We start from the raw sequence: 19,950 nt of genomic DNA, 5'->3' as shown, positions 1-19,950 counted from the left end.
AACATTAGAAAATTTGCTGATGACACAAAGCTGGGTGGCAGTGTGAAATGTCAGGAAGATGTTATGAGAATGCAGGGTGACTTGGACAGGTTGGGTGAGTGGGCAGATGTATGGCAGATGCAGTTTAATGTGTATAAATGTGAGGTTATCCACTTTGGTGGCAAGAACAGGAAGGCAGATTACTATCTAAATGGAGTCAAGTTAGGAAAAGGGGAAGCACAACGAGATCTAGGTGTTCTTGTACATCAGTCAATGAAAGCAAGCATGCAGGTACAGCAGGCAGTGAAGAAAGCTAATGACATGCTGGCCTTTATAACAAGAGGAATTGAGTATAGGAGTAAAGAGGTCCTTCTGCAGCTGTACAGGGCCCTGGTGAGACCCCATCTGGAGTATTGTGTGCAGTTTTGGTCTCCAAATTTGAGGAAGGACATTCTTGCTATTGAGAGAGTGCAGCGTAGGTTCACAAGGTTAATTCCTGGAATGGCGGGACTGTCATATGTTGAAAGAATGGAGCGAATGGGCTTGTATACACTGGAATTTAGAAGGATGAGAGGGGATCTGATTGAGACATATAAGATTATTAAGGGATTGGACTCGCTGGAGGCAGGAAGCATGTTCCCGCTGATGGGTGAGTCCAGAACTAGAGGCCACAGTTTAAGAATAAGGGGTAGGCCATTTAGAACAGCGATGTGGAAAAACTTTTTCACGCAGAGAGTGGTGGAATGCTCTGCCCCAGAAGGCAGTGGAGGCCAAGTCTCTGGATGCATTCAAGAGAGAGTTAGATGGAGCTCTTATAGATAGCGGGGTCAAGGGATATGGGGAGAGGGCAGGAACGGGGTACTGATTGTGTATGATCAGCCATGATCACAGTGAATGGTGGTGCTGGCTAGAAAGGCCGAATGGCCTACTCCTGCACCTATTGTCTATAACCAAGACCCCAACAGCTCTCTTACAAGAAACTGTCGCTTTAACAGATCGTCGCTTGGCAATGGCGCCAGTGCCGCCTTATCTGGTGCCCAGGAACGTAAACAAGTCTACTGGAGACATAACGTTCTAAAGTTATTCAGAACAAACTGCTGTTTTTCAGCTTCATTCTTGATGAAGTATGACAATTGGGGACATTGAATATCACCTTAAAACTCTGACCTACAACACTCAGAAACAAATTGGCCCCTTAATTAACTAAATACAAAAGTGCAACGAATGACTTTTCAGTAAAATAACCAGAGAACTTCTATAGCGTTAACTTGCCTGTGCCTGTTAGATTGCGCATACAGGCTAGTCCAAGCTCTTAATGCAGTTCCATCTCCTCCCGAGGGGTGTGTGGACTTTGCCCAGGGTCTTCTTCCACATCTCCCAGCACCGGTGATTTCATAGCTTTTTTCGCTTCCTCTGCTGAGTTAAACAACATCTTCACGCCCTTGATATTCACTCTCAAAATCGCCGGGTATATGTGGAATGAGTTGATCCCTTTCTGAAGAAGCTTAGCGCGGATCTCCTTGTACCCCTGCCGTTCCTGCATCATGCTGGGGCTGTAGTCAGCAAAGAACTGCAGCTGGATGCCATCAGGGAGAATAGGTTTGGCTTTCCTCGTGCCCTCCAGGATAGCTTGCCAGCTGGTGTACCGTAGAAGCCTAAAAATCATGGTCTGCAGTTTTGCAGTGTTGTTGGAAAAGATCTTGTGTGCTCTATCGATCTCCAATGGAGTGTTGTTTTAAGGGGCTTGGAAGTAGGTACAGAGGAGCTGTCAGGGTTAAGTTTTTTACACAGAGAGTGGTGAGTGTGTTGAATGAGCTGCCAGTGACAGTGGTAGAGACGGATACAACGGACAATAGGTGCAGGAGTAGGCCATTCAGCCCTTCAAGCCAGCACCGCCATTCAATGTGATCATGGTTGATCATCCACAATCAGTACCCCGTTCCTGCCTTCTCCCCATATCCCTTGACTCTGCTATCTTTAAGAGCTCTATCTGACTCTTTCTTGAAAGCATCCAAAGAATTGGCCTCCACTGCTTTCTGAGGCAGAGCATTCCATAGATCCACAACTCGCTGGGTGAAAAAGTTTTTCCTCAACTCCATTCTAAATGGCCTACCCCTTATTCTTAAACTGTGGCCTCTGGTTCTGGACTCCCCCAACATCGGGAACATGTTTCCTGCCTCTAGTGTGTCCAATCCCTTAATAATCTTATATGTTTCAACCAGATCCCCTCCTATCCTTCTAAATTCCAGTGTATACAAGCCCAGTCGCTCCAATCTTTCAACCTATGACAGTCCCGCCATTCCGGGAATTAACCTTGTGAACCTACGCTGCACTCCCTCAATAGCAAGAACGTCCTTCCTCAAATTTGGAGACCAAAACTGCACACAATACTCTAGGTGGGGTCTCACCAGGGCCCTGTACAACTGCAGAAGGACCTCTTTGCTCCTATACTCAATTCCTCTTGTTATAAAGGCCAGCATGCCATTAGGTTTCTTCACTGCTTGCTGTACCTGCATGCTTGCTTACTTTCATTGACTGATGTACAAAAACACCTGGATCTCGTTGTACTTCCCCTTTTCCTAACTTGACTCCATTCAGATAGTAATCTGCCTTCCTGTTCTTGCCACCAAAGAGGATAACCTCACATTTATCCACATTAAATTGCATCTGTCATACATTTGCCCACTCACCCAACCTGTCCAAGTCACCCTGCATTCTCCTAACATTCTCCTCATATTTCACACTGCCACCCAGCTTTGTGTCGTCTGCAAATTTGCTAATGTTACTTTTAATCCCTTCATCTAAATCATTAATGTATATTGTAAATAGTTAAGGTCCCAGCACCGAGCCTTGTCACCCACTAGTCACTGCTTGCCATTCTGAAAGGGACCCGTTAATCCCTACTCTGTCTGCCAACTAATTTTCGATCCATGTTAGTACCCTACCCCCAATACCATGTGCTCTAATTTTGCCCACTAATCTCCTATGTGGGACCTTATCAAAGGCTTTCTGAAAATCCAGGTACACTACATCCACTGGCTCTCCCTTGTCCATTTTCATAGTTACATCCTCAAAAAATTCCAGAAGATTAGTCAAGCATGATTTCCCCTTCGTAAATCCATGCTGACTCAGACGGATCCTGTTACTCCTATCCAAATGTGTCGCTATTTCATCTTTTATAATTGACTCCAGCATCTTCCCCACCACTGATTTCAGGCTAGCTGGCCCATAATTCCCTGTTCTCTCTCTCCCTCCTTTCTAAATAAAGTGGGATAACGTTAGCTACCCTCCAATCCTCGGGAACTGATCCTGAATCTTTTAGAACTTTGAAAAATGATTACCAATGTGTCCACGATTTCTAGAGCCACCCCCTTAAGTACCCTGGGATGCAGACCATCAGGCCCTGGGGATTTATCAGCCTTCAGTCCCATCAGTCTACCCTACACCATTTTCTGCCTAATGTGACTTTCCTTTAGTTCCTCCGTTACCCTAGGTCCTCTGGCCACTATTATATCTGGGAGATTGTCTGTGTCTTCCCTAGTGAAGGCAGCTCCAAAGTATCTGTTCAACTCGTCTGCCATTTCCTTGTTCCCCATAATAAATTCACCAGTTTCTGCTTTCAAGGGCCCAGCTTTGGTCTTACCTCATTTTTTCCTCTTCACATAACTAAAGAAGCTTTTACTATCCTCCTTTACATTCTTGACTAGCTTACTTTCGCACCTCATCTTTTCTCCCCATATTGTCTTTTTAGTTATTTTCTGTTGCTCTTTAAAAGTTTCCCAATCCTCTGGCTTCCTGCTCATCTTTGCTATGTTATACTTATCTTTAATTTTTAAACTGTCCTTGACTTCCCTTGTTAGCCACTCCCCTTAGAATCTTTCTTCCTCTTTGGAATGAACTGATTCTGCACCTTCTGTATTATTCCCAGAAATACCTGCCGTTGTTGTTGCACTGTCATCCCTGCTAAGATATCCTTCCAGTCATCTTTGGCTAGTTCCTCCCTCATGGCTCCATAGTCCTCTTCCGATTTTCCCTTCTCCCTCTCAAATTGTAGATTAAAACGTATCATATTATGGTCACTACCTCCTAATGGCTCATTTACCCTGAGTTCCCTTATCAAATGGGGTTCATCACACAACACTAGACCCAGAATTGCCTTCTCCCTGGTAGGTTCCAGTACAAGCTGCTCTAAGAATCCATCTCAGAGGCACTCCACAAACTCCCTTTCTTGGGGTCCAGTACCAACCTGATTTTTCCAGTCTACCTGCATGTTGAAATCCTCCATTACGACATACAATAGGATCTTTTAAGAGACTCCTGGATAGGAGCATGGAGCTCAGAAAAATAGAGGGCTATGGGGAACCCTAGGTAATTTCTAAAGTAAGTACATGTTCAGCCCAGCATCGTGGGCTGAAGGGCCTGTATTGTGCTGTTGGTTTTCTATGTTTCTATGATCTACTTTGAAAACAAAAATGTTCAATTGAAGGTAATTGAAATGAAACTGAATAATGGGAGGCTAATAGAGGTGTTTGAGTTAATTAAGAAGAGCCAGCGTATACAGTGGATTCTGGTTAGTTAATCAGGGCAACCGCTTATTTGGGACAACTCGAAGAATAAAAATTAATCCAGAATATAGCCAGGATTCCCTTTGTTTATCTGGGACACTGTGCTGCCTAATTGGGGCCAGAGATTGTTGTCAAACAGTTTCCAACTCATGTGTAGTTATATATATATAACCATATAACAATCACAGCACGGAAACAGGCCATCTCAGCCCTCCTAGTCTGTGCCGAACTCTTAATCTCACCTAGTCCCACCTACCCGCACTCAGCCCATAACCCTCCACTCCTTTCCTGTCCATATACCTATCCAATTTTGCCTTAAATGACACAACTGAACTGGCCTCTACTACTTCTACAGGAAGCTCATTCCACACAGCTATCACTCTCTGAGTAAAGAAATGCCCCCTCGTGTTTCCCTTAAACTTTTGCCCCCAACGCTCAAATCATGTCCTCTCGTTTGAATCTCCCCTACTCTCAATGGAAACAGCCTATTCACGTCAACTCTATCTATCCCTCTCAAAATTTTAAATACCTCGATCAAATCCCCCCTCAACCTTCTATGCTCCAATGAATAGAGACCTAACTTGTTCAACCTTTCTCTGTAACTTAAGTGCTGAAACCCAGATAACATCCTAGTAAATCGTCTCTGCACTCTCTCTAATTTATTGATACCTTTCCTATAATTCGGTGACCAGAACTGTACACAATATTCCGAATTTGGCCTTACCAATGCCTTGTACAATTTTAACATTACAACTTCTGTACTCAATGCTCTGATTTATAAAGGCCAGCGTTCCAAAAGCCTTCTTCACCACCCTATCTACATGAGACTCCACCTTCAGGGAACTATGCACTGTTATTCCTAGATCTCTCTGTTCCACTGCATTCCTCAATGCCCTACCATTTACCCTCTATGTTCTATTTGGATTATTTCTGCCAAAATGTAGAACGTCACACTTCTCAGCATTAAACTCCATCTGCCAACGTTCAGCCCATTCTTCTAACCGGCATAAATCTCCCTGCAAGCTTTGAAAACCCACCTCATTATCCACAACACCTCCTACCTTAGTATCATCGGCATACTTACTAATCCAATTCACCACCCCATCATCCAGATCATTTATGTATATTACAAACAACATTGGGCCCAAAACAGATCCCTGAGGCACCCCGCTAGTCACCGGCCTCCATCCCGATAAACAGTTACTACTACTCTCTGGCATCTCCCATCTAGCCACTGTTGAATCCATTTTATTACTCCAGCATTAATACCTAACGACTGAACCTTCTTAACTAACCTTCCATGTTGTGTGGCTGTTCGTCACTACACCATACTTAGAGCTAACAGTTTTTAAATAGCATCAGTTCCGTGTGCTTGTGTTCAAAAAGCAGCAGGCCAGGCAGCATCTATAGGGAGAAGCACTGTCGATGTTTCGGGTTCCTGAAAGGAAAGATAGAGATTTGAAAGTAGGAGTGGGAGGGGAAAATGGGAAATGATAGGAGAAGACCGGAGGGGGTGGGGTGAAGCTGAGAGCCAGAAAGGTGATTGGCAAAAGGGAAACAGCTGGAGAAGGGAACGGATCATGGGACAGGAGGCCTAGGGAGAAAGAAAGAGGGAGGGGAGCAGCAGAGAGAGATGAAGAGCAGGCAGAGTCATGGGCAGAAAGAGAGAGAAAAAAAGAAAAGGGGGAAAAGAAATATATCAGGGATGGGGTAAGAAGGGGAGGGGGCGTTAACAGAAGTTAGAGAAGTCAATGTTCATGCCATCAGGTTAGAGGCTACCCAGCCGGAGTTGTTCCTCCAACCTGAATGTGGCTTCATCTTGACAGTAGAGGAGGCCATGGATAGACATATCAGAATGGGAATGGGACGTGGAATTAAAATGTGTGGCCACTGGGAGATCCTGTTTTCTCTGGCAGATAGAGAGTAGGTGTTTAGTGAAACGGTCTCCCAGTCTGCGTCAGATCTCACAAAAATACTGAGGTAGCATTCATGGGCTCATTGTCCGTTCAGGAATCTGATGGTGGAGGGCAGAAGCTCTTCCTAAATGTTAAGTGTGTGTTTCAGGCTCCTGTCTAATGGCAGTCTCTCGGTGGTGGGGGTCCTTAATGATCGATGATGCCATAATTAAGGTGTGTATGAGGTATTGGTCAGACCGCATTTGGAATATTGTGAGCAATTTTGGGCACCATTTTCACAGAAAGATATGCTGGTCTGACAGGGGGTCCAGAGGAGGTTTACAAGAAGCAGGGTAGACAAAAGAGATGCAGTAGACGTGGTGTACTTGGATTTTCAGAAGGCCTTTGACAAGGTGCCAGACATGAGGCTGTTTAGCAAGATAAGAGCCCATGGAATTACAGGGGAGTTACTAGTAGCATGGGTAGAACATTGGCTGAGGAACAAAAAACAGAGTGGAAATAAAGGAATCCTATTCTGGCTGGTTTACAGTTACCAGTGGAGTTCCACAGGGGTCAGTGTTGGGACCGCTGCTTTTTACGATGTATGTCAATGATTTGGACTACGATATTAATGGATTTATGGCTAAATTTGCTGATGATACAAAGATAAGTGGAGGAATGGATAGTGTTGGGAACCTGCCGAGCGAATTAGATAGTTTAGGGAAATGGGCAAATAAGTGGCAAATGAAAGACAGTGTTGGAATGTGTATGGTCATGCACTTTGGTGGAAGAAATAAATGGGCAGCCTATTATTTAGATGGGGAGAGAATTTAAAATGCAGAGATGCAAAGGGACTTGGGAGTCCTTGTGCAAGATACCCTAAACATTATCCTCCAGGTTGAGTCGGTTGTGAAGAAGGCGAATGCAATGTTGGCATTCAGTACTAGAGGTATAGAATATAAGAGCAGGGATGTGATTTTGAGGCTCTATAAGGCACTTGTGAGAGCACACTTGGAGTAGTGTGTGCAGTTTTGGGCTCCTCATTTTAGAAAAGATGTACTGACAATGGAGAGGATTCAGAGAAGATTCACGAGAATGATTCCAGGAATGAAAGGGTTACTGTATGAGGAACGTTTGGCAGCTCTTGGGCTGTATTCCCTGGAGTTCAGGAGAATGAGGAGAGATCTCATAGAAACATTCCGAATGTAAAAGGCTTGAATAGATTAAATATAGAAAAGTTATTTCCCATGGTAGGGGATTCTAGGACAAGAGGGCATGACTTCAGGATTAAAGGATGTCCTTTTAAAACAAATGCGGAGAAATTTCTTTGGTCAAAGGGTGGTAAATCTACGGAATTCGTTGCCATGAGTGGCTGTGGAGGCCAAGTCATTGGGTGTCTTAAGGCAGAGATAGATAGGCTCTTGATTAGCCAGGGCATCAAAAGGTATAGGGTGAACGCAGGGCAATGGGGATGACTGGAAGAATTGGATCAGTCCATCATTGAATGGTGGAGCAGACTTGATGGGCCAAAAAGCCTACTTCTGCTCCTATATCTTATGTTCTTATGGAATGAAAGGCTTAACATTTGATATCTATGGGCCTGTAGTCAATCAAGAAGAAAGAAGGAGGATGTCATTGAACCTTACTCAATACTGAAAGGCCCAGATAGAATAGACATTAAGGATGTTTCCATTAGCAGAAGTCAGGATCCAAGAAGTAAAGGGACATCCGTGTAAAGCTGAGATAAGGAGAAATTTCTTCAAGCAGAGTCATAGAATTGTACAACACTGAAACAGGCCCTTTGGCCCAACTTATCAAGACTAATGAACATGCCAAATCCAAGATGGTCCCATATTGTTCCCCTTCCAAGGTACCCCCATCCTTCAAGGAATGTAGTCCCTGTTGAATCTCTGTTTATTTTCTGATCTTTAGGGTTCTGCTGGGAGTCAGGAATGATGAGCAGTCTTAATTCCAAGATTTCAGTTTATTCTAGAGTACAAAGAAACATATGAATGCTAAGTAAACTAAGTAAAGAGCTGAGTGAGAATCGATACAAAGAGGTGTATGGATACAAAGGAATAGAGAAGCCAAGATGGTGCCTCTGAAAAATCTATCACTTTTATAATAAGTTAAGGAAAATTCCTTAAATAGGAGTGAATTAGTTAATAGGCTACTAACTTAAAACAATTACATCACATGCGTAACCGTATAACCATATAACAATTACAGCACGGAATCAGGCTCTCTCAGCCCTTCTAGTCCATGGGTAATGTGCTATTACTTAGCCAATAAAAAATGAGGAAGGTGATAAACTGTTAGTTTAACTGCTTTCTGGCACCGAGTGTGAAAAATACAATTGTTTATTAAAAAGTACAAATCTTATAAAAAGTATTATTTTAAAAAACTATAGTTTCCAACATCCCTATATATGTTTAAATCTTACTGCTGCAACATACAATAATTATTGTTCCATTGCCCCCCACCCCCATGTCTCCACCCTCCCATCAGAATCTTACTGCCTTGTCAGCTGGCATGGAGGCCAGCAGTAAAACAGATGAAAGATTAAGTACCTATTATGCACCTGCTTTTACTATGCAAAATGTGTTGGTTATTTTTGGAGGCTGATACACTGAGGCACAGTTTTGACTTTGTTCAGTTTAACAAAATGTGTCGAAATTAAAATTCAGGATGAGATTTGAAGTTGCTACATTTAAATGCTTCTCCAGAATGATGCGCAAGAAATTGCAGATATGCTAAACTACTGGGTATGCACCATCAGCCAAGTTCAGACAAGCCAAGTGTTGATAAGAAATGTAATTAACTGGATTAGATTTTTCTAAAAGGGTAAATTAACTTTTATGTTGTCCCAATGTTTTGAAAGGGGTTAATGTTTTGCTTAGGTCCATATCTGGACTTCTAGTACTGTTTTTATTCTTAGACTTTCAAACATTTTATTAAAGAGTGATGCAGATCAAAATTTATTTAGCATTCTGATAAAATGTTCTGTTTTGCTTGCATAATTATGTTCATATTATCATGGGTTTCTCCTCAAGCTGTGTTTCCGGTGCTTGCTGATATTGGACTCTATCACTCACCGGTTGTCTTGGGTTTGAAATGTAACTTCTAGCTTGACTTATCCTATTTCAACCAATCCTCGGGTGCTCTTGGAGCTTCTGTGTTTATCAAAGTGTGTTTAGCGAGATCATTTAGTTTTACAAGCCATTCTGGTCCCAGTGCAGACTAAAATATTTTGAACCGCTGGAGAACTTTATATGTGTAGATGATTGTCTCTCTTCATGTATTAAAAAAAGAGTTTACATTTTGCAACTTTTATTCTGACAGATATAATGCTATCCTTTTACCTCTAATATAATCCACTTTATGTCAATATGGCCATGAGCATAAAATCAAGTGACATTCATTGCATTTGCTTGCCAAGTTTCAGTCTCTACATTTTAAATAAAATTTAGACAATGTTGTTGAGTGCTTCAGCTTTTGGCTCTTGAGTGAGCTTAATGGAGAGGTTGGTTGTGCAAAAGAAGATTATGTATGAGGATAATGAGAATATGGTTTCATTTATTTCTTATTTAGAGATTCAGCATTGTAAGCCCTTCCAATGAGCCCATGCTGCCCAATTTCACCAAAGCGACCAATTAGCCTACAAACCCATATGTCTTTGGAAAGTTGGAAGAAACCACAGCATCCAGAGGAAACCCACACAATTATTATTGTGTTCGTTATTGAGGGATAGTGCAGAGCACATTAGGATACCAGCATGCAGGATACTCAACTCAACTTTATTGACAATCCTGCTTGTATGGTATTGTGGCGACCCATTTCCTGGCACATCCGAACCGGCTCACAATTAGATAGCCTACGGGGATTTGCGAGCACAGAGCTTTGGAGCCTCTGCGCCACGGGGGGCAGGTTGAGGGAGGCTTAAAAGTGAGGCTGAGGATTTTGAATAAAGTTTTTTCCTTCGACTGCAGTTACCGACTCCGTGACGTAATTTTAGCGCTGCGTGTAGCACACCCCTACAATTGGTGACCCCAACGGTCCAAACGATTTTTGGACCAGAAATGACCGACGCCGCCTCTGTTCATGCAGTTTCGTTGAAACTGCCGGGTTTCTGGACACAGCGACCGAACCTATGGTTCCAGCAAGCCGAAGCCCAATTCCACATTCACCAGATCACCTCAGAAGACACCCGCTACTACTACGTGGTGAGCTCCCTCGACCAGGACACAGCGGCCCAGGTCGCGGAGTTCGTACAGTCGCCCCCGGCAGGCGGCAAGTACACGGAATTCAAAGCCCTGCTCCTCAGGACTTTCGGACTCTCATGGCGCGAGCGGGCTGCCCGTTTACTGCACCTGGATGGCTTGGGCAACAGACCTCCATCGGCTTTAATGAATGAGATGTTGTCTCTAGCCGACGGACACACACCCTGCCTCATGTTTGAGCAGGCATTCCTGGAGCAGCTGCCCGAGGACATACGCCTGCTGCTGTCCGACGCAGATTTCAGTGACCCCCGGAAGGTGGCAGCCCGGGTGGACTTGCTGTGGAACGCCAAAAAGGTGAGCGGGGCGTCCATCACACAGATCTCCCAGCCACGCTCCCAGCAGCAAACCAGTCCAGGCCCGGGCGCGGAAGCCCGCCGTTGTCGCCCGCCCTGCAAGTTCCCGGGAAACGCCAGGGCGGCTGGCCATCGGGATAGCCTCCTGTATGTGTGGAATAGAAGGTCGGGACGCCGGTTTTTGGTCGATACTGGTGCCGAGATCAGCGTTTTACCTCCGACGAGTTACGACACCTGCAGCAGGGCACCGGGTCCCCCCCGAGGGCCGTGAACGGCAGCACAGTAAGGACCTACGGCACCTGTCAGGTGCAGCTACAGTTCGGCTCCAGGCAGTTCACATGGGACTTTACACTGGCCGCCGTAGCCCAACCGCTTCTGGGTGCGGATTTTTTGCGGGCTCACAGCCTACTGGTCGACCTGCCCAGGAAGAGACTGGTACACGCCGAGACCTTTCAGACGTTCTCCCTGGATGTAGCCCAGTTGCCAGCCCCTCACCTCGGCTCCATCACACTGTCCGACAACGACTTCACCAGGGTCCTGGCAGATTTCCCATCGGTTCTGGCACCGCAGCGGCCATGCCCCGACAAGGCGTACAGCACCACATCCCGACCCAGGGACCACCCCTCCACGCCCGCGCTCGGCGGCTTCCCCTGGACAAGCTCCGACTGGCGAAGGAGGAGTTCCAGAGGATGGAGGAATTGGGGATAATCCGGCGGTCCGACAGCCCATGGGCCTCCCCCCTGCACATGGTGCCCAAAGCGACGGGCGGCTGGAGACCGTGCGGCGACTACCACAGGCTGAACGAGGCTACCACACCGGACCGCTACCCTGTGCCGCACATTCAGGACTTTGCAGCAAACCTGCACGGCGCACGGATCTTCTCCAAGGTAGACCTCTTCCAAGGGTACCATCAAATCCCGATGCATCCTGACGACGTCCCCAAAACGGCTCTCATCACCCCGTTTGGCCTTTTCGAGTTCCTCCGCATGCCGTTCGGCTTGAAGAATGCCGCACAGACGTTCCAGCGGTTAATGGACGTGGTGGGACGGGACCTGGACTTCGCGTTCATCTATTTAGACGACATCCTCATAGCCAGCAGCAGTCGTCAGGAGCATCTGTCCCACCTCCGTCAACTCTGCGCCCGACTGAGTGAGTACGGTCTTACAATCAACCCCGCCAAATGCCAGTTCAGACTCGATACCATTGACTTCCTGGGCCACAGGATTACTAAAGACGGGGCAACCCCTCTGCTCGCTAAGGTAGATGCGGTCCGCCACTTCCCCCGACCCACCACGATTAAAGGCCTTCAGGAATTCATAGGTATGGTCAATTTCTACCACCGCTTCCTCGCTTCAGCTGCCCAGATCATGCGCCCCCTGTTCGCCCTGATGTCGGGTCCGAGCAAGGACATTACCTGGGACGAGGAGTCCACCGCCGCTTTCGTTCAAACGAAGGAAGCTTTGGCGGACGCCGCAATGCTAGTACATCCCAGAATGGACGCCCCTACCACCCTCACAGTGGACGCATCTAACACGGCAGTCGGTGGGGTGCTGGAGCAACTCATCGCAGGTTGCTGGCAACCCATGGCGTTTTTCAGCAAACACCTGCGGCCACCCGAGCTTAAGTACAGTGCTTTCGACCGGGAACTGTTGGTGCTCTACCTGGCAATCTGGCATTTCAGGTACTTCCTAGAAGGTCGGCCCTTCACCGCGTTCACGGACCTTGCACTTATGAAAGCGTCCGACCTCTGGTCATCCCGCCAGCAACGCCACCTGTCCTATATCTCTGAATACACGACGGATGTCCGGCACGTCTCGGGTAAAGACAATGTCGTGGCGGGTGCGCTCTCTCGCCCTACCGTTCATGCCCTTTCCCAAGGGGTAGACTTTGAGGCACTGGCAGAGGCGCAGCAGGCGGATGCGGAGATTCCGAGTTACAGAACCGCAGTCTCCGGTTTGCAGCTCCAGGACCTCCCCGTAGGCCCGGGTGAGAGGACCCTACTCTGTGACGTCGCCACCGGCCAGCCCCGTCCCGTCGTCCCGACAGCCTGGCAGCGCCGTGTTTTCGACTCCATTCACAACTTGGCGCATCCCTCCATCCGGACAACTGTCCAGATGGTTTCCAGCAGGTTCGTTTGGCACCGACTCCGCAAACAGGTCAGTGAATAGGCCAAAATGTGCATGCACTGCCAGACGGCCAAGGTGCAGCGGCACACCAAAGCCCCACCGCAACAGTTCCATCCGGCGTTTCGACCACATTCATGTGGATATCGTGGGCCCCCTGACTATCGTGGTCCGGTTCACAAGATGGCCAGAGGCGGTCCCGCTCACCAACACCACCTCCGAATCTTGCGCCCGAGCCCTGATCACCACCTGGATATCTCGCTTTGGTGTACCGGCCCACATTACCTCCGACAGAGGCGCCCAGTTCACCTCCAGCCTGTGGTCAGCTATGGCCAGCCTTTTGGGGACTCAGCTGCACCACACCACTGTCTACCACCCACAGTCGAACGGGCTAGTGGAGCGTTTCCACCGTCACCTGAAGTTGGCCCTCATGGCCCGCCTGCGAGGAGCCAACTGGGCGGACGAGCTTCCCTGGGTCCTACTCGGCATCCGCACGGCGCCCAAAGACGATCTGCATGCCTCGTCGGCCGAGTTGGTATACGGCGCGCCCCTGGTCGTCCCTGGGGAGTTCCTACCAGCCCCACGGGGGCAAGAGGAAGATCCCGCAGCAGTCCTGGGCAGACTACGTGAGAAGCTCGGTAACCTGGCCCCCATACCCACTTCACAGCATAGGCGGAACCCGACCTGCGTACCCAAAGACCTGCAGAACTGTAAGTTTGTGTTTGTATGAAGTGGCGGGCATCGGCCACCGCTGCAGCGGCCATACGAGGGGCCGTTTATGGTGCTCCAGAACAACGGGTCCACGTTCGTGCTGGACGTTGGGGGGAAAGAGGAGGTTTTCACGGTGGACCGCCTCAAACCGGCCCATGTGGACCTGGCACAACCGGCCGAGTTTCTGGCACCTCGGCGCAGAGGCCGACCTCCCAAGCAGGTTCTGGCCCAGACTGTGGACATTGAGGGGTGTATTGCCGGTTCTGGGGGGGGGGGGGGGGGTGGGTTATGTGGTGACCCATTTCCTGGCACATCCGAACCGGCTCACAATTAGATAGCCTACGGGGGTTTGCGAGCACAGAGCTTTGGAGCCTCTGCGCCACGGGGGGCAGGTTGAGGGAGGCTTAAAAGTGAGGCTGAGGATTTCGAATAAAGTTTTTTCCTTCGACTGCAGTTACCGACTCCGTGTCGTAATTTTAGCGCTGCGTGTAGCACACCGCTACAGTATGTGACTTCTCCTATGTGGGAGTCGCTAACTGACTGGCATAGGAAAACCACTATTAACTACCACTACATCTCCCCTTCCTGAAAAAAAAATAAAAGCTAGGTATGTACTACTTGTCTATAGAACTGGATTGAAATTAGTCGCTGATACAGTGCAATTCCATTCATTTTAACGATAGCACGTAACTTATGCTCCTTACATGAACATAAAAAAGAATTGCCAACATTATAGCTCTTCCTCTTTGTTTTTAACAGTCTCTCTCCCCCCCCTCTCTCTCCCTCTCTCTCTCCCTCCCTCTCTCTCTCCCTCCTTCTCTCTCTCCCTTCCTCCCCACCCCTCTCTGTCTCTCTCTCCCTCCCTCTCTCTCTTTCCCCCAATTCCTTTTTTTCAGGATACTCAACTGAACTTCATTGATAACTCTGCTTGTACAGTATGAGAACTCCTCCGATGTGGGAGTGGCTAATTGAGTGGCATAGAGAGAACAGACAAACTCCTTACAGATAGCATCGAATTGAACCCAGGGCACTGGCGCTGTAATAGCGTTATGCTAATTGCTACACTACCATGTCGCCCTGAATTATTTCTCACCAAGTAATGTTTAACTATCCCCTCTCTGGGCTTAGGATGTGGGGCTGATCCCCCCTTTTATGTGTCAACTTGTACATCAAAACAAAGAAAACTCTTGACAGTAAATGTAATGTAAAATCTGTGGGTGATACGGTCATTGTGATTGAACATTTGGCCACGTGCACAGATTGTGAGTTGAGCAATGAATTGGAAGATGAATTACTTTTTCCTCCTTGGCCACATGGCTAACATGAATCTTCATGCCTGCCTACTCTGTTTGCCTTCTGAGTATATATCTTGAAGTTATCTTGTCCTGAAGAGCCAACATATCTGTTACTGTCCACTGGGGACTTGAGTAGAGTGTTGAAAGTCTTAGGGCAAGGGCTTTCCCATCTGCACCATACTTTGCTCTCTCCCCATGCTGGCTTACCTGTAGAACATCTGACTACATATACTTCAGCTGGAAAGCACATCTCCATTTAAAATCTACTAACTAGCTGTCAACAGTACAGGAGAGCTTTAAGTAGAGCTGGCAGTACACAACAATTGTATTTTACAGATGAAGATGATAGTGATTATAGCAAGCAACCACGTCCTTCAGTAAACACAAAGTACACTGCAGATGCTGTGGTCAAATCAACATGTACAAACAAGCTAGATGAACTCAGCAGGTCGGGCAGCATCCATTGAATGAAGCAGTCAACATTTTGGGCCGAGACCCTTCGTCAGGACTGAAGAAGGAGGGGGCAGGGGCCTTATAAAGAAGGTGGGGGGAGGGTGGAAGGTGCCAGGTGAAAAACCAATCAGAGGAAAGATCAAGGGGTGGGGGAGGGGATAGGCCGGAGAGGTGAAGAAGGAATAAAAGGGGAAAACACTATGGGTAGTAGAAGAAGACAGAATCATGAGAGAGGTGATAGGCAGCTAGAAGAGGAGGCAGAGTGAAAGTGGGATGGGGGAAGGGAGAGAGAAGGAATTACCATAAGTTGGAGAATTCAATGTTCATACCAAGGGGCTGGAGACTACCCAGACAGTAGATGAGGTGTTGCTCCTCCAACCTGAGTTTGGCCTCATCATGGCAGTAGAGGAGGCCATGTATGGACATATCTGAATGGGAATGAGAGGGAGAGTTGAAGTGAGTGGCAATCGGGAGAACCTGTCTGTTGTAGGTGCTCGACGAAGCGGTCCCCCAATCTGCATCGGATCTTGTTGATGTAGAGGAGGCCGCACCGGGAGCACCGGATACTATAGATTACCCCGACACACTCACAAGTGAAGTGTTGCCTCTCTTGGAAGGAATGTTTTGGGCCCTGAATGGTGGTAAGAGAGGCGATGTAGGGACAGGTGTAGCACTTACGCTTGCAGGGATAAGTACCAGGTGGGAGATCTGTGAGGAGGGACTTGTAGACCAGGCAGTCACGGAGGGAACAATCCCTGCGAAAGGCAGAGAGGGGTAGAGAGGGAAAGATGTGGTTAGTGGTGGGGTCCTGTTGAAGGTGGTAGAAGTTGCGGAGGATAATATGCTGGATGCCTTCAGTAATATATTTCCACTTTGTAGGAGGAAATCGTCATTTCTGTTGATCCTAATATACTGAGTTTGGAGCTAATAGCTTATACAATATTAACTTCAAAAAACTTAAAATTCAGTAAGTGAGCTTAAAATTCCAATCATATCTTTTAACATCTTGTTTTGAACTATTGAATTGCAACTCGCTGGATTTGCTGTCAGACTGTGAAGAAACATTGTAGAACTCAACCGTCTTTGTAGATTTTATAATTCTTGCTTCATACTTTAATAAAATTAGATTAGCAGAAAGGGATACAGAATTTTGAATAAGAGCAAATCAGCAGATAAGGCTGGAGGTTACAAAAATAGTGAAGGGACAAAAGCTAAAACACTCTGCATTGAATGCATCTTAATTTCAAAACAAAACTCATGGACTTGAATACGAGTAGTATGATCAGAAAGCCACTACAGAAACATGGCTGTAGGCCGATCTAGACCATGAGTGGAATATTGAAGAGTACATGATATTTAAGGACAGGAAGTCGGAGAAGGTAGAAAATTGTCAGTGGGTTTGTTTGAGAAAAATGACCTAACTTCACAATAAAACTTGTAAATGAGATATAAAACTTGCAATGAGATAAAACACCACCTAGAACACCGGCGTACAAGCTCCCAAATAATAACCACATGGGACAAGAGAGAGAGAACATAAATGTCAGAAAGCTACATTTGTAATAATGAGGGATTTTAATCTATGTATGGTCTGGAAACAGCAAACTGGCAGAGGTAGCCTTTTGACAAGTTCATAACGTGTCTTCATGATAGTTTCTTGGAGCAGCATTTTTGGAGCCAATTGGAGAGCATGCTATGCCTGTTGTTAATGGAGGTGTTAAACAAGATAGAATATAGCAGTGGTCCTGATATAATCGAATATTGTAGCGATGTACTACATACAGAGCTAGAAACAACAACACACAGTCGGTAAGTCGTTCTGAGATTAGTTTATTCGAACTTTGCGGCGCTGGCTTTTAATCCCTAGCTCCCACCCTCTCCGGGCGGAAATGAAGTCAGAAGTGCATTACCAAAGTCTCTCCCCGCGCGCTGGCTATTTGTGAGCCGGTTCACCTACGCAGAAAATGGGTCGCCACATAACCCCTCCAGAACCGGTGATACACCCCCCAATGTCCACAGTCTGGATCAGCCTCTGTTTGGGAGGTCTGCCTCTGCGCCGTGGTGCCTGAACCTCGACTGACTGCGCCAAGTCCACATGGGCTGGTTTGAGTCGGTCCACCGTGAAAACCTCCTCTTCCCCCCAATGTCCAGAGTGTACGTGGACCCGTTGTTGTTGATCACCTTGAACGGCCCCTCGTGCGGCTGCTGTAGCGGTGCCCGGTGTTCGCCCCTTCATACAAACGTAAACTTACAGTCCTGCAGGTCTTTGGGTACATGGGTCGGGGTCCGTCCGTGCTGTGAAGTCGGTACGGGGGCCAGGTTGCCGAGCCTTTCGTGTAGTCTGTCCAGGACTGCTGCGGGTTCTTCCTCTTGCCCCCTTGGGGCTGGTATGAACTCTCCTGGGACGACCAGGGGTGCGCGATACACCAACTCGGCCAACAAGGCGTGTAGGTCCTCTCAGGCGGGCCATGAGAGCCAACTTCAAGTGACAGTGGAAGCGTTCCACTAGTCCGTTCGACTGTGGGTGGTAGGCAGTAGTGTGGTGTAGCTGCGTTCCCAACAGGCTGGCCACAGCTGACCATAGGCTGGAGGTGAACTGGGCACCTCTGTCAGAGGTAATGTGGGCCAGTACTCCGAAGCGTACCACCCAGGTTGCAATCAGCGCTCGGGCGCAGGAATCAGCAGATGTGTCGGTGAGCGGGACTGCCTCTGGCTATCTCGTGAACCGGTCTACCATAGTTAGGAGGTACCGCGCTCCTCGGGACACTGGTAGGGGGTCCACGATATCCACATGAATGTGGTCAAACCTCCGGCGGGTGGGTTCGAACTGCTGCAGTGGGGCTTTAGTGTGCCGCTGCACCTTGGCTGTTTGGCACTGCGCGCACATTCTGGCCCATTCGCTGACCTGCTTGCGAAGTCTGTGCCACGCGAACTTGTTGGAGACCAGCCGGACGGTTGTCCTGATAGATGGGTGCGACAAACCGTGTATGGAGTTGAAAACTCGCCACCGTCAGGCTGCTGGGACAATGGGGCAAGGTTGGCCAGTAGCCACGTCACACAGGAGGGTCCTTGCACCTGGGCCTAGGAGGAAGTCCTGCAGCTGCAAACCCGAGACTGCAGTCCTGTAGCTGGGCATCTCGTCGTCTGCCTGCTGTGCCTCCACCAGTGCTGCATAGTCCAGCCCCAGGGACAGGGCCTGGACAGCTGGTCTGGAGAGTGCGTCCACCACGATGTTGTCCTTTCCCGAGACATGCTGGATGTCCGTCGTGTACTCGGAGATGTAGGACAGATGTCGCTGCTGGCAAGCCAACCAGGGATTGGACACCTTCATGAACGCGAAGGCCAACGGTTTGTTGTCCGTGAATGTGGTGAATAGCCTGCCTTCTAAGAAGTACCTGAAATGCCGGATTGCCAGATACAGTGCCAACAGCTCCCGGTCGAAAGCATTGAACTTGAGTTCGGGTGGTCGTAGGTGCTTGCTGAAGAGTGCTAGCTGCTGCAGCACCCCACCAACTGCTGTGTCGGATGCGTCCACTGAGAGGGCGGTTGTAATGTCTGTTCTGGGGTGCACCAGCATCGTGGCATCTGCCAAGGCCTCCTTGGCTTTAACTAAAGCGGGCGTGGCCTGTTCGTCCCAAGTAATGTCCTTGCCTTTACCCGACATCAGGGTGTACAAAGGGCACATGATACGGGCTGCTGAGGGGAGGAAACGGTGGTAGAAGTTCTCCATACCAACGAACTCCTGCAGGCCTTTGACCGTGTTGAGCCGGGCAAAGTGGCAGATCACGTCTACCTTGGCGGGCAGAGGTGTTGCCCCATCTTTGGTAATCTTGTGGCCCAGGAAGTCGATGGTATCGAGACCAAACTGGCACTTGGCCGGGTTGATCGTGAGGCCAAAATCACTCAGGCGGGAGTAGAGCTGGTGGAAGTGGGACAGATGCTCCTGACGACTACTGCTGGCTATGAGGATGTCGTCCAAATAGATGAACGCAAAGTCCAGGTCGCGTCCCACCGCATCCATTAGCCTCTGGAAATCTATGCGGCATTCTTCAGGCCGAACGGGGTGATGAGTGCTGTTTTGGGGATGCCTTCAGAGTGTACCAGGATTTGATGGTATCCCCGGATGAGGTCTACTTTGGAAAAGATTCTTGCCCCGTGCAGGTTTGCTGCAAAGTCCTGAATGTGCGGCACGGGGTGGCAGTCTGGAGTTGTAGCCTCGTTCAGTCTGCGGTAGTCGCCGCATGGTCTCCAACCCCCGGCTGCTTTGGGCACCATGTGCAGGGGGGAGGCTCATGGGTTGTTGGACCTCCGTATGATCCCGAATTCCTCCATCCTCTTGAACTCCTCCTTCGCCAG

At 48.1% G+C, this 19,950-nt stretch overlaps 1 protein-coding gene across 1 annotated transcript in view; it reads left to right on the top strand.

Moving 5' to 3' along the window:
• si:dkey-122a22.2 (uncharacterized) overlaps nt 1-19,950 on the top strand; it is a 180,855-nt gene that overhangs the window by 136,457 nt on the left and 24,448 nt on the right. The window lies entirely within an intron of this gene.

The sequence above is a fragment of the Hypanus sabinus genome, chromosome 1, assembly GCF_030144855.1.
Source record: "Hypanus sabinus isolate sHypSab1 chromosome 1, sHypSab1.hap1, whole genome shotgun sequence".
Classification (NCBI taxonomy): Eukaryota; Metazoa; Chordata; class Chondrichthyes; order Myliobatiformes; family Dasyatidae; genus Hypanus; species Hypanus sabinus.
Note: the sequence above shows the minus strand (reverse complement) of the source record. Positions and strands in the feature narration are given on the sequence as shown.